This window comes from Hemibagrus wyckioides, linkage group LG24 (assembly GCF_019097595.1).
Source record: "Hemibagrus wyckioides isolate EC202008001 linkage group LG24, SWU_Hwy_1.0, whole genome shotgun sequence".
NCBI classification, from domain to species: Eukaryota; Metazoa; Chordata; class Actinopteri; order Siluriformes; family Bagridae; genus Hemibagrus; species Hemibagrus wyckioides.
In genome coordinates, this window is record NC_080733.1 from 16460264 (window position 1) to 16487907 (window position 27644).

At 39.7% G+C, this 27644-nt stretch overlaps 1 long non-coding RNA gene across 1 annotated transcript; it reads right to left on the reverse strand.

The window, feature by feature from the left end:
- Positions 1–7367: 7367 nt before the first annotated feature.
- On the reverse strand, positions 7368–26839 carry LOC131344764 (uncharacterized). The gene is made up of 4 exons (XR_009203384.1): positions 26678–26839; positions 10415–10555; positions 7986–10049; positions 7368–7585 (listed from the first exon to the last, which is right to left on the reverse strand). It is a non-coding gene; the product is annotated as an uncharacterized LOC131344764 (long non-coding RNA).
- Between the last annotated feature and the right edge of the window lie 805 nt (positions 26840–27644).

Here is a 27644-nt window from a genome sequence, read left to right on the forward strand (position 1 = left end):
ACACTTTCAGTTTTTTTATTCTTTTTGACAAAATTAACTTTATAAATATGTATAAAACAAATATGAACCACTACAGTATCTTACAAGGATACTGTAAAGCACATTCATGTCAGAGACCTTTTACTCTTCGGCTAACCAAATCCCACCCAGATCTCAGCCGGATATTTTTCCTTTTCTGGCGGACCAAACTCAAGCCAGGGCTCAGCCAGACACATACAATTTACTTTTGGTTGACCAGAGTCCAGCCAGAGCTCAGCCTAATGCTGTTTGACACAAGGATGTGAAAAAGACTGCGGCAGCAGCGAGCCAGAAGTGCCGAATGTAAGCCAGACTCGGTCCAAACTCTGTTGCTATCTGTTTCGGACTCAGCCCCTAATGTTTTCAAATCCTAGGAACTCCCCTGTGTGTGTGTGTGCGTGTGTGCGCGCGCGCGCGGAGAAAGATGTCAGTCAAAATCGATCAACATTTACTTAATTCCTCTACACTCCGGGGGCAAAATTCGGGATAAAACATTCAGGGCTAGATTAAAATCATTCGGGTCTCGAGCCCTAGCGACGCCCCTGTGTATGTATGTATGTGTATATATATGTATATATGTATATATGTACCAAGAAAACCTTAAAAACCACAACAAATTCCTTGTGTCTGCGCACACTTGGTGAATAAAGCTGATTCTGATTTCTTTGATCGACTCTGTGGATGAATCTGAATCACTGAGAAATGGCACTGAAGAGAAATGTCGTCTCTGTGTAAATATTTGCTTTCTTCTTTAACACTTAATATTAGGTACAAACTGTGAGTAAACGGTGCAGAATTTACATTTTCTAAGGCAAAAATTCGGACGAACAAAAATGAATCGGTTGAATCTTTTCGACGTTCGATTCATTGGACCGATTCAGTATATTGAATCAAACGTTCTATCGCTGTATGTGGAGTAGTGTTTGAAGAAAACAAACAAACAAACAAACAAACAAACAAACAAACAAAAAACAAACAAACGTGTGAACAATCCCTTACACAGTATCATTTTTATATATTAAAAATATGAACTGAAATATAATTGTTAAAAGATTCACATTTCTTTGATCGACTCTGTGGATGAATCTGAATCACTGAGACATGGCACTGAGGAGAAATGTGGGCTCTGTGTAAATACTTGCTTTCCTCTTTAAACTCCTTTGGATTTTCCCCCTTTGTAGGAATATTAGTGTCTCTGCACATGTCCTGTGTAGATAACAGAAGTATTGGCACCCTTCATAAAAAAAAAAGGAGCAGAAATTCATATACAGAATGAATAACGTGTACACAATGGGAATATGAAAATATTTACACATTTTTTACATTTATTGGAACACTTATTGAAAAATTCAGGTTGTGTGATTGTGAGAAAGAGAGAGAGATAGAGAGATAGAGATAGAGACTGAACTGGACTGAATGTTTGCAGTCGTTCATGCTGGAAAAACTAGGAAGTGTGTTTTCTTACTAGCCGGGTTAGGAGTTTTAATCTTATTTGTTTCATTCCACATCAACAATCTGGACTAGATCCTTTACATAAAATCTAAATCAAAGAGGAAACACACCAAATACTTTTGCAAGGCTCTGTATTACCCTGTTTATGGAACCCAGGCCTCCTGCTATGTGCTATAACAGACCTGGGTGTGTTACTGAGTTGGTGTGATGCCTTAAGGTGATCCATGAAGCTGATTCCTCTCCTATTAGCCTTGTAACTCTGTGTAAAAGTCCAAAACTAAACAGAAATATTCTTTAAACATTTATTCCATCGTATCAGACTAATATGTACGTACTGGACTTCTTGACATATTTGTAACTAATTCTATCTCACTGTTTCTATGTTACTACATTATACTCTTTTATACGATATTATATGTACAGTGCCTATAGAAATTCAGCATTATGTTCTGGAGGTGTTTCTCTTCAGCGAGGACTGAGTGATTGTTCAGGATTGAAGAGAAAATGGATGCTGCCAAGTATATCCAAATTGTTGAGGACAACCTGCATCCCTCTGCTAGACAGCTGAAGATGGGCAGATCATTCACCTTCCAACACGACAATGACCCTAAACATACTGCCAAAAGAACAACACAGTGGCTTAAGGGCAGGAAGGTGAATGTACTTGAGTGGCCGAGTCAGAGCCCTGACTTAAATCCGATCTGTCTGAGTGATGAAGAGCAGTTCATCTTCACTCACCATGGAATTTGACTGAACTTGAGCAATTCTGTGAGGAAGAATGGGCAAATTTTCCCTAATCTAGGTGTGCAAAGCTAAAACAGACTAATCCAAAAAGATCAATGGCTGTAATTCAAGCAAAAGGTGGCTCTATGAAGTATTAAATCAGGAGTCTGATGACTTTTCCATCTCTGGTATTCTACTTTTTCAGTTTTTTATTCATTTTCAGAACTGTTACCTTTCAGTAGTTTGATGTTGTAAGGTGAAAATTTGGGAAAAAAAACCCTGAAAAAGATAGATATGGTATTATAATTTGCTATAGACATGTATTAATCCAATTTCTAAAGAAAATACAATAGCAGATTAATCTACTTAAAAGTGATCAGAAATGGATTGTGGGACGTTTTCTCCAAAGCAGACTGTATCGTCTGTGCTACTGAGAAAATCAGAGAAATCTCACTGGATTATACAAGCTGTGGATCTGTCTGTCTGTAGAAATAGAAACTCATTTATAGATTTATCTATTTATTTATAATGATTTGCATTTAAATACACTACCTTTTTATGGACTAAAACTGACTTGTATTAAAGAGCCCTAACTCTAGCTCTATGATTTTATATTGATCACTTTAACCATTTCCCTTTTTTAATTTACATTCTATCCCAATCAATAAACTCAGAAAATTCAATATGAAACTGAGGGATTTTAGTCTAAAAGTTTTTGTGGTTCCACACTGATACAGTAAAACACTGTAATGGTTATAATAACGCTTATGATCTTAGAGTAGATAGAATTAATTTTGGTTAATTTCAGTGATTCTTAGTGAACTAGTGTTGATGTATTTTTATTGACAGAGTCTTCAAAAGCACTTCTGGAAGCTGCTCTGGATAAAGCCTTCTGCTAAATGCTGTAAATGACAATGTAAAAACCTTAAATTCTACTTAAATCTAACGTTTAAATAACATTTACCTCTTAGAATAAAAAAACAAACATGAGCAAGTCTCCATAGTCCTTATGGATGGCCATACAGCAGATATTACATTTAAAAAACAAATGATTATAAAATAATAATAATAATAATAATAATAATAATAATAATAATAATAATAATAATCATACAGTGGAACCTCAACATACAAATGCCGTCTTCAAATTTTCTGCATAAGAATTGAAATTTAGGAAGAAATTAGCATCGGCATACAAAGCATTTTCAACACACCAATGAACCGAACGGAACGCTGGCTAAATTGTAGATTTTTGGGACGCTGGAATGGATTATCTACATTTACATTATTTCTGAACTAAATTTGTATGCCGAGGATCCACTGTAGTAGTAGTAGTAATAATAATAATAATAACAATAATAATAATAATAATAATAATAATAATAATAATAATAATAATAAACACACTAATAATACTTAAAAAAACTTAATAATAATAATGAAGGCACTCATTAGATCTGTATAAATATATATATATATATATTTATACATACAGTATCTCACAGTACACCCCTGTACAGTGGTGTAAGAAAAATAAAACGATGAGGGCATTGAAGATCTTAATGTAGAAGTTTATTGCAGCATCACAGTGACAAAATACATAAAGTACTTTGGGTTCATCTGAGTAAAAAAGAACACAAGACAAATCCTGCTCAAACCTTTTATACAGTGTTTCCCGTGTGTAATTTAAATGAGTTTCACTTTAAATGTAAATTAGTGTAAGAACTGAGTATTCCCCAAATGGCTGGATGATACTGTCGTCTAGCCGGATGTCCTTAAATGGTCATCAAGGTCACGTATACCTTGGCTAGGTATTGTTCTAAGTGTTATCACCCAAATGGTCGGGTGATACTAAATGGTAATCAAGGTCACGTATACCCTTTGTTCAGGGACTGTTCTTGATGTCTTGCTGCCGCTCCCAGACTAATAATTGATTGGATTAAGTGTTCTAAATGTTTGGTAATGCTGCTTTAAGCCAATGTAAAGATACCAAAATAGATAAACTGATTTGAATTAAAGATATTTCTATATGATATGTAAGCCTTTTTAGGAATGAGCTCTTTCAGATGTGTACTGTGGAGTGGAATCTGGGTTGAGGCAGTCTGTAGTTTCTTTCAGTCCCCCCTTTGATGCTTTTGGCCCTGAAGCATCACAACACTTCCTTTACACAGATTACACCTCCCATTTCGGGCAGGTGCCCAGTGGCGGTGAAGCCCTGCAGTGGGTTGTCCTCCTTCGGCCCTCAGAGAATCTTACCCGTCATCGAAACTTCACCTCATGCACACTGGTTATGGCTCCATTCCACTAGGCAAACTTATCATAATGTTTCTTCTTAAGAACCAAACATTTAGAACACTTAATCCAATCAATTATTAGAGGGTATACATGGCCGTGATTACCATTTAGTATTGCCCGACCATTTGGGTGATAACACCTAGAACAATATCTAGCTAAGGTATATGTGATGACCATTTAAGGACATCCGGCTAGACGACAGTATCGACAGTATCATATCATATATATATATATTATATAATGTAATTAGCAGAAGGCTTGATCCAGAGCGACTTACAGAAGTAAGTCTGACCCCGTCATTACCCCGTCATTACATCCACACCTCGTCTCACACTGCTATTACCCCAGCTGCACTACTGGAGCCTTCAGAAATTTGGGCTTGTGTGTTTTACTCATTATTGGATCAGTGCTTGGTTTCACACTGATACAGTAAAACACTGTAATGGTTACAATAACGCTTATGATCTTAGAGTAGATTTTAGAATTAATTTTGGTTCATTTCAGTGATTCTTAGTGAACAAGTGTCGATGTGTTTTTATTGACAGTCTTCAAAAGCACTTCTGGAAGCTGCTCTGGATAAAGCCTTCTGCTAAATGCCGTAAATGACAAATGATTATAAAATAATAATAATAATAATAAACATAAAAATAATAATAATAATAATAAATTAATAAAACATTCATTTAAACAAAACTGGCAAGTCCCTTAAAGGTTAAAGGTTGTCCCACTTTAGACCTGGGTGTCTGACCCATGGTGGGATTGACCGCTCGTCACAGAATGGACTGTGAAAAGGAGCTGTATGTGTTTCTTTTTAAACAATTTGGTGCCTTTCGTGGTTGAAAGGAGGTTCATCAAAACTACCTACCTTCCTTCCTACCCACCTAACTGCATACTGACCACCACATTCTGCCACACCCACCTGCACCACCAAGCCTCACACACCCACCTGCCCCAGTCAGCCCAGCCCACCCAGCTACCCAACAGGCTCCCCCACCCGCCCACCCCGTCAGCCTGTACCACGCAGCCTACCTCTGCCCCACCCGCTCCGACACAGCCCACACCATCGCCCGCCTCCCGGCCACAGCACGACACCACCGCCCACCCCCTCCAGACCTATCAAGCGTGCCCGCCCTCCGGTGGGCCCCGCCTGTCACGCACACTACGTTCCCTGCCCCTCCACCTACGTAACATGACCACCCCCCACCCCCTCCCGGCCTACCCAGTCCTGCCCAGTCTACTGCACCCTCTCACCCCGCCGAATCCACCAACCTGAACACACACCTAACTAGGAACTAGAGCTGCACGATTACTCCTTAAAAAACGGCCATCACAATTCCACACCATCTTAATCCTACTTTACTACAGTTCAGCTAAATCTATTTTCATGGAAATGAGAGAAGTGTAACGAGGAGAGAGGAGTGTTCCCAAGTATCCTCTATTTTTTCGGTTTTAAACTAGATTACGCTGCATTACAAGCAATGTTTAGTCACGGTTTCTACACCAAAGGGTAACACCACCACCCTGTTTAATCACCTGAAACATTACAGACCACACTAACGTTAATAAAAGCGACGTTATTCAGCGCAGGGGAGCGTCAATAAATGACTAACTGAATGACACTAAACCGATGTTGTTACAAACACCTTCACACTGTCTTTCACATGTGAGTAAAAATTATAATTTAAAATCTATTTTGATTAAAATAATGTCTAGTTAATAGTGTAAAAAAAAAGAAGATAAAATAATAAGATTAACGTAATAAGATTAAAACTAATAAGATAAAAATAATAAGATTATTTTATTATTCTTATTATAGATTATTAAGATGATTTTACTTTTTATAAGTAATAAATTCTATTTAAATAATTTAAATAAATTCATTAATATTAATTATTTGTGCTTTTTTTTTAATAAATTCTATTTATTACTGCAAAAGTGAAATAAGAAGCACCTCTTTTTATTACATTTTGAGGGCTTCTTCTATTTTATATGAATATTTTTATGGCAAAATTGTGATTTTTATTTATTTCTCATGAAAAACCTGGTAGTCATTTGTTTATATTTGTTTAAATTTAATGAATTGTTCCTGTTTTGTTTGGGTTTGGTAATTTAAGGTGCAGGGTTTCTAAATTACTAAAGTTCATAGAAATAGAAAAGCATGATTTATATTCTAAAAAAACATAAAAAAATATTTTTGATAAAACTACTACGTATTTCTCATTTGGTCCAGAAACATGCAGCTCTACTTCACACCTAAACACCTGAAACTCAACCTACTGACCTGCACAACGGTCCACCTACCTGCTCACTGACAGACCACTTACACACACCTACTGACCTGTACAACTGTCCACCTACCAGCTCACTGACAGACCACTTACACACACCTACTGACCTGTACAACTGTCCATCTACCTGCTTACTGACAGACCACCTACACACACCTACTAACCTGTACAACTGTCCACCTACCAGCTCACTGACAGACCACTTACACACACCTACTGACCTGTACAACTGTCCACCTACCAGCTGACTGACAGACCACTTACACACACCTACTGACATGTACAACTGTCCACCTACCAGCTCACTGACAGACCACTTACACACACCTACTGACCTGTACAACTGTCCATCTACCTGCTTACTGACAGACCACCTACACACACCTACTGACCTGTACAACTGTCCACCTACCCGCTCACTGACAGACCACTTACACACACCTACTGACCTGAACATCTGTCCACCTACCTGCTCACTGACAGACCACTTACACACACCTACTGACCTGCACAACTGTCCACCTACCTGCTCACTGACAGACCACCTACACACACCTACTGACCTGAACAACTGTCCACCTACCTGCTCACTGACAGACCACTTACACACACCTACTGACCTGAACAACTGTCCATCTACCTGCTCACTGACAGACCACTTACACACACCTACTGACCTGCACAACTGTCCACCTACCTGCTCACTGACAGACCACTTACACACACCTACTAACCTGCACAACTGTCCACCTACCTGCTCACTGACAGACCACCTACACACCTACTGACCTGCACAATTGTCCACCTACCTGCTCACTGACAGACCACTTACACACACCTACTGACCTGAACAACTGTAGATCTACCTGCTCACTGACAGACCACCTACACACACCTACTGACCTGCACAACTGTCCACCTACCTGCTCACTGACAGACCACCTACACACACCTACTAACCTGAACAACTGTCCCACCTACCTGCTCACTGACAGACCACCTACACACACCTACTAACCTGAACAACTGTCCACCTACCTGCTCACTAACAGACCACTTACACACACCTACTGACCTGCACAACTGTCCACCTACCTGCTCACTGACAGACCACCTACACAAACCTACTGACCTGAACAACTGTCCACCTACCTGCTCACTGACAGACCACTTACACACACCTACTGACCTGAACAACTGTCCATCTACCTGCTCACTGACAGACCACTTACACACACCTACTGACCTGCACAACTGTCCACCTACCTGCTCACTGACAGACCACTTACACACACCTACTAACCTGCACAACTGTCCACCTACCTGCTCACTGACAGACCACCTACACACCTACTGACCTGCACAATTGTCCACCTACCTGCTCACTGACAGACCACTTACACACACCTACTGACCTGCACAACTGTCCACCTACCTGCTCACTGACAGACCACTTACACACACCTACTAACCTGCACAACTGTCCACCTACCTGCTCACTGACAGACCACCTACACACCTACTGACCTGCACAATTGTCCACCTACCTGCTCACTGACAGACCACCTACTGACCTGCACAACTGTCCACCTACCTGCTCACTAACAGACCACCTACACACACCTACTAACCTACACACCACCTGCTCATTTACACACACCTACACACCTGCTCATCTACACAAATACCCCACCTACACAAAGATCTACCTAAATACACCCCACCTACACAAATATCTACCTAAATACACCCCACCTACACAAAGATCTATGTACCTACACCCCACCTACACAAAGATCTACCTAGCTACACCCCACCTACACAAAGATCTATGTACCTACACCCCACCTACACAAAGATCTACGTACCTACACCCCACCTACACAAAGATCTACGTACCTACACCCCACCTACACAAAGATCTATGTACCTACACCCCACCTACACAAAGATCTATGTACCTACACCCCACCTACACAAAGATCTACGTACCTACACCCCACCTACACAAAGATCTACCTACCTACACCCCACCTACACAAATATCTACCTACACCCCACCTACACAAAGATCTACCTACCTACACCCCACCTACACAAATATCTACCTACCTACACCCCACCTACACAAATATCTACCTACACCCCACCTACACAAAGATCTACCTATCTACACCCCACCTACACAAAGATCTACCTATCTACACCCCACCTACACAAAGATCTACCTATCTACACCCCACCTACACAAATATGTCCCTAGCAGGGATAACTAGCATGTGCAGGTCTGGTGAGCGGTGAGCAGAGGCCGCGGGCCTAGGTAGGTGGGCGGGGCAGGCCGGACGGGCCAGGCAGGGCCAGGGCAGACTACGTGGACAGGCAGAGCAGGGCAGGTCAGGGGGGGTAGCCATATGGGCAAGCTGTGTGAGCTGGGCTGAGTGGGGCAGGCTGGGTGATGCAGGCCGGGTGATGCAGGTAAGGTGAGACAGAATAAGTGATGTGAAGTACGCTAGCTGAGACGTGATAAGATCGGAACGGTAGGAATGAACTTACATATTAGAATCATTTTGATTATTCTCAACAATTTTGATCTGAACTTAGTAGTTCTGAGGTCAAAGAACTCAATATCCAATGTGCATCTATATGCATGTGATGTCAGGTGTAATAATAATAATGTAAATATTATAGACATCACTTTTCATGATACATAATGTTTAGTCTGTGTACTTGCCAGTGATGTTTTATAGTTAAAAAAAACTTAACATTTATGACTGCACTAATAACTATAGCACTGATAACAAAATCTTATCAAATAAAATCTAAATGTAAAGGTGATGAGGAGAGTTTACAAACTATACTGAAACTCAAATATCACAAAATCTCCTCAGATAAAATCTAAATGAAGAGTCTGTACAAGTGATGAGGACAGTAATGGGCTTTGGTTTTGCCTGAGTGATGAACTTCATCCGTCTACATCTGGAGGGCAGACCATTAGGTTCCCCAGGACAGAACCACAGACCACTGGACACTGATGAATCATCATCTGGAGGACAGACCATCAGGTTCCCCAGGACAGAACCACAGGCCACTGGACACTGATGAATCATCATCTGGAGGACAGACCATCAGGTTCCTCAGGACAGAACCTCAGGCCACTGGACATTGATGAATCATCATTCATTCGTTTATCTGTCTTACGGACTCCAGCGTAGACCGAGCCATAGCTTCCTTCCCCCAGCAGCTTTCCTACAGTGTACTGTGAATCAAACTCACCTGTTACACACACAAACACACACACACAAATACAGTAATTCAGTTAGTAATTGTATTGAGGCTCTCACACACTGTGTACTGCCATAAGAGAGTGTTTATTCTCCCCTACACACCGTTATCAACTTGGCTTACGCCGCATCATACTGCCATCTAGTGGCCATCTAACAGGTAAGCATCTGGCAAGTATCACATATCAATACAGTAATCCGTCCAGTCTCTATGTTGCTCTGAATATGAGCATCTGGAGTAAATATAAGAGTCTGAATAGAAAATGATACGAATCCTTCACTAGCTACTCGGCAGTGTAGACACCTTGCTAAATGATTTAGAAATGTTAACAATAGTCTGTGAGGATTGTAACGTACTGTGAACTGAAGGGTCGAACACCAGATGTTTCTCCGATCACGAAGTGCGCCTGGCCGAACCCTGAGCTCAGAGACAGCAGGTACTCGTAGATCTCAGTTTTCTTCATCGCCTCCCTCATGGATGATTTGTCTTTTGGAAAACTGGTGCAATGACAAATAAATGTCAAATGAAGAAAAACACAAACACACACACAAAGTAACGCGTAGAGTATTATGCAAATTAGGGGGCGGGATAAGTCAAGTCCCCATTGGTCGACTGCCTCTCAACCTACTGCCCTATCACAGCCTATCAGTAAAGTGACGTCACGGTCGCGTGACTCTGCCGGTTAGTGTTTGAATCTGTCTTAAGCAAGTGAGAATATTTAATTAATCCGTTTCTTAAATGTGTGTCTGTTGTAGTATCGAGTCAAACTTCCTGTTATTATGCTAAAGAGTATTTTAATGAACTGGACAAGTGTATCATTGTACAATCATTAGCATCATAGCATAACATTATTGTTGCTGAAACAGTAGAGTAGTGCACTAGCAGCACTAAGCTCGTGTTCAGTTTCATCATGATGAAATGTAGAGCTTTAAAGTAATGTCCTTCACTTTGTGTTTACTCTGATCTCTGTATTAACCCAGACTCTTAATCAGAGTCCTGTATCACCATGTCCACAGGCTCAGGTCAGTCAGATACAGGCTCAGGTCAGTCAGATACAGTGTCAGACACAGGCTCAGGTCAGTCAGATAAAGTGTCAGATACAGGCACAGGTCAGTCAGATACAGGGTCAGATACAGGCTCAGGTCAGTCAGATACAGGGTCAGATACAGGCTCAGGTCAGTCAGATTCAGGCTCAGGTCAGTCAGATACAGGCTCAGGTCAGTCAGATACAGGGTCAGATACAGGCTCAGGTCAGTCAGATACAGGGTCAGATACAGGCTCAGGTCAGTCAGATACAGGGTCAGGGGCTGCAGGATCAGAGATGGACACATGCACTAATCAGGACATGGCCAAGTGCATGCTGGTGCTGTAATGAAGCATAGATTCCCCATGCAATGTTTTCAAGATGACCGTTAATAAAAGCTAGATATTCAGTTTTATATGAGGATATGAAAGTCTGCTGCATTTCTCTTTATCACATTTTTGGCTCTTTCCCTGATATTTTCAGGAGGCAGACTGCCTGTGGAAAAAGAAGAATAAACACTGTTCCAGAAACCAGGAAAGATAAAAGCTTTAGTCTGAATGTTCAGGGCTGCCATTACAGCAGTGTTTTTGCTTATACAAGATCTACATGTTTGATATATAAAATACAGTTGTTGTTTTTTTTTATTACATAATGTTTTTAAAGTATTTGACTCTGCACTTCTGTTTCTGTAGTAAGTTTTTTTTAAGTTTTTGTAATTCTGTGTCAAGAGCTGTTACTGCTAGTTCTGTCCTATGCTGAATAAAGTTTTATTAAAGCAGTGAGTGTTACTGTTTCATATTAAGGCCAGAGAGAGAGAGGGAGAGAGAGAGAGCTGTTTATTCATATCATAACAATGGCTTCTTGTCAGAGTCAAGCTCAAAATAACTCTTTAAATTAGAAATGATTTCTAGACTCTTTATTTCTGTCTGTGTTAGAGACAGATCAACATCATTATGGAGTTACATGCCACCATAAAAGCTGCAGAAGGATTTGGGGTTAAATACATTGCAAAGTGATGCTATAAATGTATTTAAACACATTTATTCCACAATGCACATAGTTTAAAACTAATAAATACAGATCTCTTCCAAAGTCTCAGGATGGGGAGTTTGGGTCAGTGTGTGTCCTAAACTGTGCCTGTGGTCACAGCGTCCAGTCAGCGTTCATGAAAGAGTTTATGTAAACACACATTTATGAATAATGTATAATGAATTCTGTAAATAGAGACACACAACAACAAAGAAATCAGTGTTTATCAATCAATTGATTTATTTGACATTTTTAACACTAAAGAGCAATCGACACAAAAATTGTGAAAAAACACACACCAGAGACTGCACACACACATATACATATTACTGCAAACTTTAAACACTAATTAACTTAATACACATTAAAATAAAGACAAAATATATACAAAATATATCTGAAAATATATAGAAAAGTCTGTGTGTACACTACCAGTCAAAAGTTTGGACACACCTTTTAATTCAATATTTTTTGTTTAGGGATTTATTTTCTACATTCTAGAACAATACTGGAGATTCAAAACTATGAAATAACACACATGGACTTAAGTAATCCATATGTAACGACAACAAAAAACAGTCAGTTGTTATTTTAGGACACGAAGGTCAGGTGTTCTGGAATAGTTCTTGCAAGAACAGTATTGTCAAGTGCATTTGCAAAACCCATCAAGCACCATGATGAAACTGGTTCACATGAAGACCATCCCAGTAAAGCAAGACCAAAACTTACCTCTGCTGCAGAGGAGAAGGTCATTTAGGAGTTACCAACCTCAGAAATCACCAATTAACAGCACCTCAGATTAGAGCCGTTATGAAGGCTTTACAGAGCATCAGTAGCAGACATATCTCAATATCAACTGTTCAAACGACATTATTGTGTATTTCGGCCGCCTTCAGCATTGTTTTACAATGTAGAAAGAAATAAACATCAGGAAAGACCATGGAATTAGTCTTTCCATGGTCTCTCTCACACACACTGACCTGCTTTAGTTCCATCTTACAAAACCTACACAGGCGTCCGACATGGTCAAAAGTCAAAGAAGCTTTATTACCATATATAGCTGATGCAGTACACGGTGAAATGAAACACCGTTCCTCCTGGACCAGAGCTGCTACACAGAACAAAAACAAAGTACAGGTGACGCGGACACACACAGAGCTAAACTATACTACAAGGTGCATTCTTTAGAAACTAAACATACAACATAAGTGCACAGGATGACAAGACAGTGCTGACAAACAAGACACATAACGCCGACAAAAGAATAATGTTGGACCGTGAGTGCAAAGAGATACAAATATTAAAGTGACGTGTACATGTAAACAAGAAAAATGTGTGTGTGTGTGTGTTGTTCAACAGTCTGGTTGTACGGGCCTGAATGCTTGAGTACCTCTTTCCGGATGGCAGAAGGGTGAAGAGTGTGTGTGAGGGGGGTGTGGAGTCGTCCACAATGCTGTTTGCTTTACGGATGCAGCGTGTGGAGTACATGTCCATAATAGAGGGAAGAGAGACTCTGATGATCTTCTCAGCTGATGGTGAGCTTCAGGCCTCTTGCATTTCTGCAGTCTTTTCTCCTCCACCTGTTGCTTGGTGGATGCAAGTTCTCTCTGATAGAACTCAGGTGGTATGGAGAGGGCAGCAGAAGGTACTGCAAGATACAAAATCTTGTCAGGCATTTGTGTATAACAATATAAAAGGTTTTAAATACTCCACTCTTACATTACCTTTTACTTTTAACTTTAGTGATTAATGCACAACACAGTGGGGAAATTTCCACGTTACAGCAGCAACAAAAGAAGAATAATGTGCAAATATGAAGCAGAAAGATCTAAATCTAAATAAATCTAAATAAAGAAGAAAATACAGAAGAAAAAGAAAAATTTCACAGAACAAACAAACAAACAATTGCACTAAATTGTTGTTATTGCACTGTTGTAGGGCAGCACGGTGGCTTAGTGGTCAGCACTGTTGCCTCACAGCAGTCCTGGGTTTTATGTGTGAGTGTGTGTGGTTGTCTGTCTATATGTGGCCCTGCGATGGACTGGCGACCTGTCCAGGGTGTACCCCTTCCTTTCACCCTATGTGTGCTGGGATAGGCTCCAGCAGACCCCCGTGACCCTATTTAGGAATAAAGCTGGTTAGACGATGGATGGATGCACTGTTGTATTGCACAAAATTTTAATTATTGTAATTTCACAGTTTAAGAATATCACATACAACAGTGTGTATTATGATGACAGGTTATTTGTGTGTGTTATGATGACAGATTATTTGTGTGTATTATGATGACAGGTTATTTGTGTGTATTATGATGACAGGTTATTTGTGTGTGTTATGATGACATTATTTGTGTGTATTATGATGACACACAATAACACAAAAACATTCAGTTATATTTGTGTGTGTTATGATGACAGGTTATTTGTGTGTGTTATGATGACAGGTTATTTGTGTGTGTTATGATGACAGGTTATTTGTGTGTGTTATGATGACAGGTTATTTGTGTGTATTATGATGACAGGTTATTTGTGTGTGTTATGATGACAGCTTATATCACACTGCACTCTCTAACTTGTCGTCATTGAAAGACAAGAATCAGCAATCTGCGTTTTCACTGTACTTGGATTTCTTAAAATATATCCCTGTGTTAATTGAAGCATAGTGTTCATGTAAAACAAGCTATGTTGTTATTCATACTACCAGACACAATGGCAAACAATTCCTTCATACAAGCAAAAAATAAACAACTGACCCATTGGCTTGGACGTTGAACTTGAGGCAGGCACGGGTGGACGGTCTGACTGTATCTGGCTCTGGAGGTAGTGCTGCAGTTTGTACATCCGTGTCCCTGGGACACAAGTCACCCCCATTATAAAGGAAGCATAACCGTATTCACCAAAGACTTCTCTTTTGTCAGCGGTGTCACCCCCTCTCTGACGGACCACAGCAAGTCCCTCCTTCTTCGGTGCCGACTTTCCTGCAGAGACGGGTCATCTTTGATCAGCCTGGCCTCCTCGATTAGCTCCTGAAGGAGATATCCTAGTGGTCCCTTACGGACAGAAAAAGTAGTAACAGTTAGATGTTAGTATGTCTGTTTTAAAACAAAATCTTACAATGATCACTATAAAAAACACTAGGGCTTTGTTTATGCACCCTAACCACCCCGGCCCAAGCTTAACAATCGTATGGTGTAATTATCAGGCATTAACACCTGTTCTCAGACCAGTCCTTCACACCCAGTGGTTTATCACCTAGGAGTGACTGATTAATTAAAGTGTGAAGGGGAGTGGGCCATCAGAACCATCACAGACAAAGAGTTTCAGACACTCTTGTACACCTTCCCCTTGATTCTTGCTGAAATTTTTCTATCACACAGAACTCCCGACACCTTTCTCCACCCATTCCAACGTGCCTGCACTCGCTTCTTTACCTCTTTCCCACACTCTCCATTGCTCTGGACTGTTGACCCAAGTACTTAAACTCCTGTACCTTCTTCACCTCTTCACCCTGTAATCTTACTGCTCCACTTCCCTCCCTTTCATTCACACACATGTACCCAATCTAACTACGACTGAGTTTCATTCCTCTTCTCTCCAGCGCAAACCTCCACCTGCTCCCTGCTCTCACTACAGATCACAATGTCATCTGCAAACATCATTGTCCAAGGAGACTCCTGTCTGACCTCCTCTGAAAACTGGTCCATCACCATAGCAAACAGGAAGGGGCTCAGAGCCGATCCCTGATGCAGTCCCACCTCCACTTTGAACTCCTCTGTCTGTCCTACAGCACACCTCACCACTGTCCTGCTCTTCTCATACATGTCCTGCACCACTCTGACATACTTCTCTGCTACTCCTGATTTCCTCATACAGTACCACAGCTCTTCTCTTGGCACCCTGTCAAACGCTTTCTCCAAGTCTACAAACACACAGTGCAACTCTCTCTGACCATCCCTATACTTCTCCATCTTCTCAATCCAAAAATTGCATCTGTTGTGCTCTTTCTGGACATGAAGCCATACTGCTGCTCACAAATTTCCACTACCTTCCACTACTCTTTCCCATAGCTTCATTGTATGGCTCATCAATTTTATCCCCCTATAGTTGCTGCAAATCTGCACATCACCCTTATTCTTAAAGATCGGCACTAATACACTTCTTCTCCATTCCTCAGGCATCTTCTCACTCTCTAAAACCCTGTTAAACAAACTAGTTTAACAGTCTCTCCTGTGGGAATAGTCTCTATCACCTCATCTAATTCACTCCAGAATCTCTCTTTCTCCTCTAACTCACAACCTACCTGTGGGGCATAACCACTAACAACATTCAACATCACCCCTTCAACCTCTAACGTTAGACTCATCACCCTGTCTGACCCTCTCATCACCTCCGGAACATTCCTCACAAACTCCTCCTTCAGGACCACACCTACCCCATTTCACTTACTATCCACACCATAATAAAACAGCTTGAATCCTGCTCCTATACTACAAGCCTTGCTACCCTTCCACCTGGTCTCCTGTACACACAGTATATCCTCCTTCCTTCTCTCCATCATATCAGCCAGCTCTCTACCTTTCAGAGCACTGACGATTCGCATGGTTAAATTTGGCAACGTTTTACGCCGGATGCCCTTCCTGACGAAACCCTCTCTATTTATCCTGGCTTGGGACCGGCACAGACGTTACTGGACTGTGACCCCATGGCTAGATTAGATACTCAGTGTAACATGAAACATAAAACTGTTTTTTTTTAAAATTTTTTTACAGTCATTAAATACATAAAAGCACAAATAAGGTTATCATTAATAATCAGAGCAAACACTCGCAATAGGACAAAACTAATGTCATTTAAACATACTGTAATAGATGTAAACTGATAAACACTACAATAACAAATAAATAATAATAATAATAATAATAATAATAAACCTTCATTGAAATTATTATTAAGCAGGTAAACAGACAAACAATCTCGTTTAGCACCGCGTACGTTTCACAATATCACAATAAACAAACAAGAACAAACATTACACAAGTAAATACAACCCCGTTCATTCATTCACCAATAAAGACGAGAAAGTACGATAAAGAGATAAGGGGGGGGGTCATGCGCAGACAGGAGCAAAAACATAGAAGAGCGCCAGTGGAGAGTCGGCGGCCGAAAATATACCGCAGCCGTAGTGGTTTAGTACTTCCATTAAAATTTTAGCTAAACAATCCACGGCCTGAAGTGTCAATAAGTGTTTTGCACCAATGGAATTATCCAAGCAGATAAAGGATGTCCTCAGCGAGCTGAGTTTAGTTTAGGGCAGAGGTGTCTAATCTTATCCCCAAAGGGCCGGGGTGGGTGCAGGTTTCATTCCAACCCAGCAGAAAGCCAAGATCATTTGATTAAGCAGGTGGAATCAGCTGTAGCTCCTGCTGGATTGGAATGAAAACACGGGGCCTTTGTGGATAAAATTGGACACCCCTGGTTTAGGGGTAAGGGGTACCACAGTTGTTGTTTGCTCATAAGGTTTAGAACTGATCAGAATATCATATATGTTATTAGATACCTGGTTTTTACAGTTTCATTTAATTTCACATGTTCTTTTTCGGCTCTATGTGTCCTGTCTTGTGTTGATTTTTGTACTCACTGTTTCTGCACTGTCCTGTCTTTGCTCTGTTTGCGCCTGGTTGCACTTTATGTGGCTAGGACAAACTTCTGCCCCTAGATCTGTGTTGTCGTTTCTGTGTTTGTAATCATATGGTGTATGTTTCTGTAGCACCAGGGTCCTGGAGAAACGTTGTCTCATTTCACTGTGTACTGCGTCAGCTATATGTGGCTGAAATGACTAAAAAATTCGAACGAACAAAAATGAATCGGTTGAATATTATCGGCGTTCGATTCATTGAACCGACTCAGTAAATTGAATCAAACGTTCTATGTTCTGTGTGTGGAGTAGTGTTTGAGGAAAACAAACAAACGTGTGAACAATCCCTTACACAGTATCATTTTTATATATTAAAAATATGAACTTAAATATAATTGTTAAATGATTTACATTTCTTTGATTGACTCTGTGGATAAATCTGAATCACTGAGACATGGCACTGAAGAGAAATGTGGGCTCTGAGTAAATACTTGCTTTCCTGTTTAAACTTCTGTGGATTTTCCCCTTTGTAGGAATATTAGTGTCTCTGCACATGTCCTGTGTAGATAACAGAAGTATTGGCACCCTTCATAAAATATTTACACTTTTTACACTTTTTTTTTTTTACATTTACTGGAACTCATTGAAAACTTCAGGTTGTGTGATTGTGAGAAAGAGGGAGAGAGAGAGACTGAACTGGACTGAATGTTTGTGGTCATTCATACTGGGAAAAAGTAGGAAGTGTGTTTTCTTACTAGCCGGGTTAGCAGTTTTAATCTTATTTGTTTCATTCCACATCAACAATCTGGACTAGATCCTTTACATAAAATCTAAATCAAAGAGGAAACACACCAAATACTTTTGCAAGGCTCTGTATTACCCTGTTTATGGAACCCAGGCCTCCTGCTATGTGCTATAACAGACCTGGGTGTGTTACTGAGTTGGTGTGATGCCTTAAGGTGATCCATGAAGCTGATTCCTCTCCTATTAGCCTTGTAACTCTGTGTAAAAGTAAAAACTAAACAGAAATATTCTTTAAATATTTACTCCATCATATCAGACTAATATGTACATACTGGATTTCTTGACATATTTGTAACTAATTCTATCTCACTGTTTCTATGTTACTACATTATACTCTTTTATACGATATTATATGTACAATGCCTATAGAAATTCAGCATTATGTTCTGGAGGTGTTTCTCTTCAGCGAGGACTGAGTGATTGTTCAGGATTGAAGAGAAAATGGATGCTGCCAAGTACATCCAAATTGTTGAGGACAACCTGCATCCCTCTGCTAGACAGCTGAAGATGGGCAGATCATTCACCTTCCAACAAGACAATGACCCTAAACATACCGCCAAAGAACAACACAGTGGCTTAAGGGCAGGAAGGTGAATGTACTTGAGTGGCCGAGTCAGAGCCCTGACTTAAATCCGATCTGTCTGAGAGATGAAGAGCAGTTCATCTTCACTCACCATGGAATTTGACTGAAATTCAGCAATTCTGTGAGGAAGAATGGGCAAATTTTCCCTAATCTAGGTGTGCAAAGCTAAAACAGACTAATCCAAAAAGATCAATGGCTGTAATTCAAGCAAAAGGTGGCTCTATGAAGTATTAAATCAGGAGTCTGATGACTTTTCCATCTCTGGTATTCTACTTTTTCAGTTTTTTATTCATTTTCAGAACTGTTACCTTTCAGTAGTTTGATGTTGTAAGGGGAAAATTTGGAAATAAAGCTGAAAAAGATAGATATGGTATTATAATTTGCTATACACATGTATTAATCCATTTTCTAAAGAAAATACAATAGCAGATTAATCTATTTAAAAGTGATCAGAAATGGATTGTGGGACGTTTTCTACAAAGCAGACTGTATCGTCTGTGCTACTGAGAAAATTAGAGAAATCTCACTGGATTATACAAGCTGTGGATCTGCCTGTCTGTGGAAATAGAAACTCATTTATAGATTTATCTATTTATTTATAATGATTTGCATTTAAATACACTACCTTTTTACGGACTAAAACTGACTTGTATTAAAGAGAGATTTTAATCTAAAAGTTTTTGTGGTTCCACACTGATACAGTAAAACACTGTAATGGTTACAATAACGCTTATGATCTTAGAGTAGATAGAATTAATTTTGGTTAATTTCAGTAATTCTTAGTGAACTAGTGTTGATGTATTTTTGTTGACAGAGTCTTCAAAAGCACTTCTGGAAGCTGCTCTGGATAAAGCCTTCTGCTAAATGCTGTAAATGACAATGTAAAAACCTTAAATTCTACTTAAATCTAACATTTAAATAACATTTACATCTTAGAATAAAAAAACAAAACAAACAGAAGCAAGTCTCCATAGTCCTTATGGATGGCCATACAGCAGATATTATATTTAAAAAAACAAATGATTATATAATAATAATAATAATAATAATAATAATAATAATAATAATCCCTGACCTACAAATGCCGTCTTCAGATTTTCTGCATAAGAATTGAAATTTAGGAAGAAATTAGCATCGGCATAGGAAGCATTTTCAACATACGAACGAACGGAACGGAACGCTGGCTAAGTTGTAGATTTTTGGGAGGCTGGAACAGATTATCTACATTTACATTATTTCTGAATTAAATTTGTATGCCGAGGTTCCACTGTAGTAGTAGTAGTAATAATAATAATAATAATAATAATAATAATAATAATAATAATCACACTAATAATACTTAAAAAAAAACTTAATAATAATGAAGGCAGTCATTAGATCTGTGTATATATATATATATGTGTGTGTGTGTATATATATATATATATATATATTACATACATACAGTATCTCACAGTACACCCCTCACATTTTTGTAAATATTTTATTATATTATCTTTTCATGTGATAATACTGAAGAAATGCCACTCTGCTACAATGTAAAGTAGTGAGTGTACAGCCTGTATAACAGTGTAAATTTGCTGTCTCCTCAAAATAACTCAACCCACAACCATTAATGTCTAATCCGCTGGCAACAAAAGTGAGTACACCCCTAAGTGGTGTAAGAAAAATAAAACGATGAGGGCACTGAAGATCTTAATGTAGAAGTTTATTGCAGCATCACAGTGACAAAATACATAAAGTACTTTAGGTTCATCGGAGTCAAAAAGAACGCAGGACAAATCCTGCTCAAACCTTTTATACAGTGTTTCCCGTGTGTAATTTAAATGAGTTTCACTTTAAATGTAAATTAGTGTAAGAACTGAGTATTCCCCAAATGGCTGGATGATACTGTCTTCTAGCCGGATGTCCTTAAATGGTCATCAAGGTCACGTATACCTTGGCTAGGTATTGTTCTAAGTGTTATCACCCAAATGGTACTAAATGGATACTAAATGGTAATCATGGTCACGTATACCCTTTGTTCAGGGACTGTTCTTGATGTCTTGCTGCCGCTCCCAGACTAATAATTGATTGGATTAAGTGTTCTAAATGTTTGGTAATGCTGCTTTAAGCCAATGTAAAGATACCAAAATAGATAAACTGATTTGAATTAAAGATATTTCTATATGATATGTAAGCCTTTTTGGGAATGAGCTCTTTCAGATGTGTACTGTGGAGTGGAATCTGGGTTGAGGCAGTCTGTAGTTTCTTTCAGTCCCCCCTTTGATGCTTTTGGCCCTGAAGCATCACAACACTTCCTTTACACAGATTACACCTCCCATTTCGGGCAGGTGCCCAGTGGCGGTGAAGCCCTGCAGTGGGTTGTCCTCCTTCGGCCCTCAGAGAATCTTACCCGTCATCGAAACTTCACCTCATGCACACTGGTTATGGCTCCATTCCACTAGGCAAACTTATCATAATGTCTCTTCTTAAGAACCAAACATTTAGAACACTTAATCCAATCAATTATTAGCCTGGGAGCGGCAGCAAGACATCAAGAACCGTCCCTGAACAAAGGGTATACGTGACCGTGATTACCATTTAAGGACGTCCGGCTAGACGACAGTATCATATATATATTATTATATAATGTAATTAGCAGAAGGCTTGATCCAGAGCGACTTACAGAAGGGCTCTGACCCCGTCATTACATCCACACCTCGTCTCACACTGCTATTACCCCAGCTGCACTACTGGAGCCTTCAGAAATTTGGGCTTGTGTGTTTTACTCATTATTGGATCAGTGCTTGGTTTCACACTGATACAGTAAAACACTGTAATGGTTACAATAACGCTTATGATCTTAGAGTAGATTTTAGAATTAATTTTGGTTCATTTCAGTGATTCTTAGTGAACAAGTGTCGATGTGTTTTTATTGACAGTCTTCAAAAGCACTTCTGGAAGCTGCTCTGGATAAAGCCTTCTGCTAAATGCCGTAAATGACAATGTAAAAATGTTAAATTCTACTTAAATAAAATTTACATCTTAGAATAAAAAAACAAAAACAAAACAGGAGCAAGGCTCCATAGTCCTTATGGATGGCCATACAGCAGATATTATGTTTAAAAAACAAATGATTATAAAGTAATAATAATAAATTAATAAAACATTCATTTAAACAAAACTGGCAAGTCCCTTAAAGGTTAAAGGTTGTCCCACTTTAGACCTGGGTGTCTGACCCATGGTGGGATTGACCGCTCGTCACAGAATGGACTGTGAAAAGGAGCTGTATCTGTTTCTTTTTAAACAATTTGGTGCCTTTCGTGGTTGAAAGGAGGTTCATCAAAACTACCTACCTTCCTTCCTACCCACCTAACTGCATACTGACCACCACATTGTGCCACACCCACCTGCACCACCAAGCCTCACACACCCACCTGCCCCAGTCAGCCCAGCCCACCCAGCTACCCAACAGGCTCCCCCACCCGCCCACCCCGTCAGCCTGTACCACGCAGCCTACCTCTACCCTACCGGTTCCGACACAGCCCACACCATCGCCCGCCTCCCGGCCACAGCATGACACCACCGCCCACCCCCTCCAGACCTATCAAGCGTGCCCGCCCTCCGGTGGGCCACGCCTGTCACGCACACTACGTTCCCTGCCCCTCCACCTACCTAAACATGACCACCCCCCACACCCTCCCGGCCTACCCAGTCCCGCCCAGTCTACTACACCCTCTCACCCCGCCGAATCCACCAACCTGAACACACACCTAACTAGGAACTAGAGCTGCACGGTTACTCCTTAAAAAATGGCCATCACAATTCCACACCATCTTAATCCTACTTTACTACAGTTCAGCTAAATCTATTTTCATGGAAATGAGAGAAGTGTAACGAGGAGAGAGGAGCGTTCCCAAGTATCCTCTATTTTTTCGGTTTTAAACTAGATTACGCTGCATTACAAGCAATGTTTAGTCAAGGTTTCTACACCAAAGGGTAATCACCTGAAACATTACAGACCACACTAACGTTAAGAAAAGCGACGTTATTCAGCGCAGGGGAGCGTCAATAAATGACTAACTGAATGACACTAAATCGATGTTGTTACAAACACCTTCACACTGTCTTTCACAAAATTATAATTTAAAATCTATTTTGATTAAAATAATGTCTAATTTATTTTACTAAAAGGCTTAAAAAGAAGATAAAATAATAAGAATAACATAATAAGATTAAAACTAAGAAAAATAATAAGATTTTATTATTCTTATTATTATTATAGATTATTAAAATGATTTTACTTTTTATAAGTAATAAATTCTATTTAAATAATTAAAATAAATTCATTAATATTAATTATTTGTGTTTTTTTTAATAAATTCTATTAATTACTACAAAAGTGAAATAAAAAGCGCCTCTTTTTATTACATTTTGAGGGCTTCTTCTATTTTATATGAATATTTTTATGGCAAAATTGTGATTTTTATTTATTTCTCATGAAAAACCTGGAAGTCATTTGTTTATATTTGTTTAAATTTAATAAAAGCAAAGAGCATTTTTTCTGTTTTGTTTGCATTTGGTAATTTAAGGTGCAGGGTTTCTAAATCACTAAAGTTCATAGTTCATAGAAATTTCCATTTTCATGGAAATGAGAGAAGTGTAACGAGGAGAGAGGAGCGTTCCCAAGTATCCTCTATTTTTTCGGTTTTAAACTATATTACGCTGCATTACAAGCAATGTTTAGTCACGGTTTCTACACCAAAGGGTAACACCACCACCCTGTTTAATCACCTGAAACATTACAGACCACACTAACGTTAATAAAAGCGACGTTATTCAGCGCAGGGGAGCGTCAATAAATGACTAACTGAATGACACTAAACCGATGTTGTTACAAACACCTTCACACTGTCTTTCACATGTGAGTAAAAATTATGATTTAAAATCTATTTTGATTAAAATAATGTCTAGTTAATAGTGTAAAAAAAAAGAAGATAAAATAATAAGATTAACGTAATAAGATTAAAACTAATAAGATAAAAATAATAAGATTATTTTATTATTCTTATTATAGATTATTAAGATGATTTTACTTTTTATAAGTAATAAATTCTATTTAAATAATTTCATTAATATTAATTATTTGTGTTTTTTTTAATAAATTCTATTAATTACTACAAAAGTGAAATAAAAAGCGCCTCTTTTTATTACATTTTGAGGGCTTCTTCTATTTTATATGAATATTTTTATGGCAAAATTGTGATTTTTATTTATTTCTCATGAAAAACCTGGAAGTCATTTGTTTATATTTGTTTAAATTTAATAAAAGCAAAGAGCATTTTTTCTGTTTTGTTTGCATTTGGTAATTTAAGGTGCAGGGTTTCTAAATCACTTAAGTTCATAGAAATAGAAAAGCCTGATTTATATTCTAAAAAAATGTTAAAAAATATTTTTGAAAATTACGACGTATTTCTCATTTGTTCCAGAATCGTGCAGCTCTACTTCACACCTAAACACCTGAAACTCAACCTACTGACCTGCACAACTGTCCACCTACCTGCTCACTGACAGACCACTTACACACACCTACTGACCTGCACAACTGTCCACCTACCTGCTCACTGACAGACCACTTACACACACCTACTAACCTGAACAACTGTCCACCTACCTGCTCACTGACAGACCACTTACACACACCTACTGACCTGAACAACTGTCCACCTACCTGCTCACTGACACCTAGACACCCCTACTAACCTGCACAACTGTCCACCTACCTGCTCACCGACAGACCACTTACACACACCTACTAACCTGCACACCACCTGCTCATCTTCACACACCTGATCATTTACACACATCTACACACCTGCTTATCTATACACGCACCTACACACCTGCTCATCTTCACCCCAATACCCCACCTACACAAAGATCTACCTATCTACACCCCACCTACACAAAGATCTACCTATCTACACCCCACCTACACAAAGATCTACCTATCTACACCCCACCTACACAAAGATCTACCTATCTACACCCCACCTACACAAAGATCTACCTATCTACACCCCACCTACACAAAGATCTACCTATCTACACCCCACCTACACAAAGATCTACCTATCTACACCCCACCTACACAAAGATCTACCTATCTACACCCCACCTACACAAAGATCTACCTACCTACACCCCACCTACACAAAGATCTACCTACCTACACCCCACCTACACAAAGATCTACCTATCTACACCCCACCTACACAAAGATCTACCTATCTACACCCCACCTACACAAAGATCTACCTATCTACACCCCACCTACACAAAGATCTACCTATCTACACCCCACCTACACAAATATGTCCCTAGCAGGGATAACTAGCATGTGCAGGTCTGGTGAGCGGTGAGCAGAGGTCGCGGGCCTAGGTAGGCGGGCGGGGAAGGCCGGACGGGCCAGGCAGGGCCAGGGCAGGCTACGTGGACAGGCAGAGCAGGGCAGGTCAGGGGGGGTAGCCATATGGGCAAGCTGTGTGAGCTGGGCTGAGTGGGGCAGGCTGGGTGATGCAGGCCGGGTGATGCAGGTAAGGTGAGACAGAATAAGTGATGTGAAGTACGCTAGCTGAGGCGTGATAAGATCGGAACGGTAGGAATGAACTTACATATTAGAATCATTTTGATTATTCTCAACAATTTTGATCTGAACTTAGTAGTTCTGAGGTCAAAGAACTCAATATCCAATGTGCATCTATATGCATGTGATGTCAGGTGTAATAATAATAATGTAAATATTATAGACATCACTTTTCATGATACATAATGTTTAGTCTGTGTACTTGCCAGTGATGTTTTATAGTTAAAAACAACTTAACATTTATGACTGCACTAATAACTATAGCACTGATAACAAAATCTTATCAAATAAAATCTAAATGTAAAGGTGATGAGGAGAGTTTACAAACTATACTGAAACTCAAATATCACAAAATCTCCTCAGATAAAATCTAAATGAACAGTCAGTACAAGTGATGAGGACAGTGATGGGCTTTGGTTTTGCCTGAGTGATGAACTTCATCCATCTACATCTGGAGGGCAGACCATCAGCTTCCCCAGGACAGAACCACAGACCACTGGACACTGATGAATCATCATTCATTCGTTTATCTGCCTTACTTCCTCCCTCCTTACTTCCTCCCTAGCTTCCTTCCCCCAGCAGCTTTCCTACAGTGTACTGTGAATCAAACTCACCTGTTACACACACACACACACACACACACACAGTGAGTAATTCAGTTAGTAATCCGTCCTGTCTCTATGTTGCTCTGAATATGAGCATCTGGAGTAAATATAAGAGTCTGAATAGAAAATGATACGAATCCTTCACTAGCTACTCGGCAGTGTAGACACCTTGCTAAGTGATTTAGAAATGTTAACAATAGTCTGTGAGGATTGTAACGTACTGTGAACTGAAGGGTCGAACACCAGATGTTTCTCATAAATAAAGTTTTAAACACTTGTCAGTTTGAAGACACAAAAAAAAATCTCTCTTACCTCAGTCTGAAAGTGTGAACCATCAAGTCTCCAAAGTAGAAATGATCAACTCTTCAGCAGTCCCACGTCACTGTTCTGATTCTGTTATGTCAGAACATTTCCATGGTAACCAGGGGCTGCCAAAGAGAAATAAATGTCAAATGAAGAATCTCAATATCTCAAACACACACACACACACACACACACACACACACACACACACACACACTCTCTAATGCATAGAGGTTTATGTAAATTAGGGGGCGGGATAAGTCAAGTCCCCATTGGTCGACTGCCTCTCAACCTACTGCCCTATCACAGCCTATCAGTAAAGTAACGTCACGGTCGCGTGACTCTGCCGGTTAGTGTTTGAATCTGTCTTAAGCAAGTGAGAAGATTTAATTAATCCGTTTCTTAAATGTGTGTCTGTTGTAGTATCGAGTCAAACTTCCTGTTATTATGCTAAAGAGTATTTTAATGAACTGGACAAGTGTATCATTGTACAATCATTAGCATCATAGCATAACATTATTGTTGCTGAAACAGTAGAGTAGTGCACTAGCAGCACTAAGCTCATGTGTTCAGTTTCATCATGATGAAATGTAGAGCTTTAAAGTAATGTCCTTCACTTTGTGTTTACTCTGATCTCTGTATTAACCCAGACTCTTAATCAGAGTCCTGTATCACCATGTCCACAGGCTCAGGTCAGTCAGATACAGGCTCAGATACAGGCTCAGGTCAGTCAGATACAGTGTCAGATACAGGCTCAGGTCAGTCAGATACAGTGTCAGATACAGGCTCAGGTCAGTCAGATACAGTGTCAGATACAGGCTCAGGTCAGTCAGATTCAGGCTCAGGTTAGTCAGATTCAGGCTCAGGTCAGTCAGATACAGGGTCAGATACAGGCTCAGGTCAGTCAGATACAGGGTCAGGGGCTGCAGGATCAGAGATGGACACATGCACTAATCAGGACATGGCCAAGTGCATG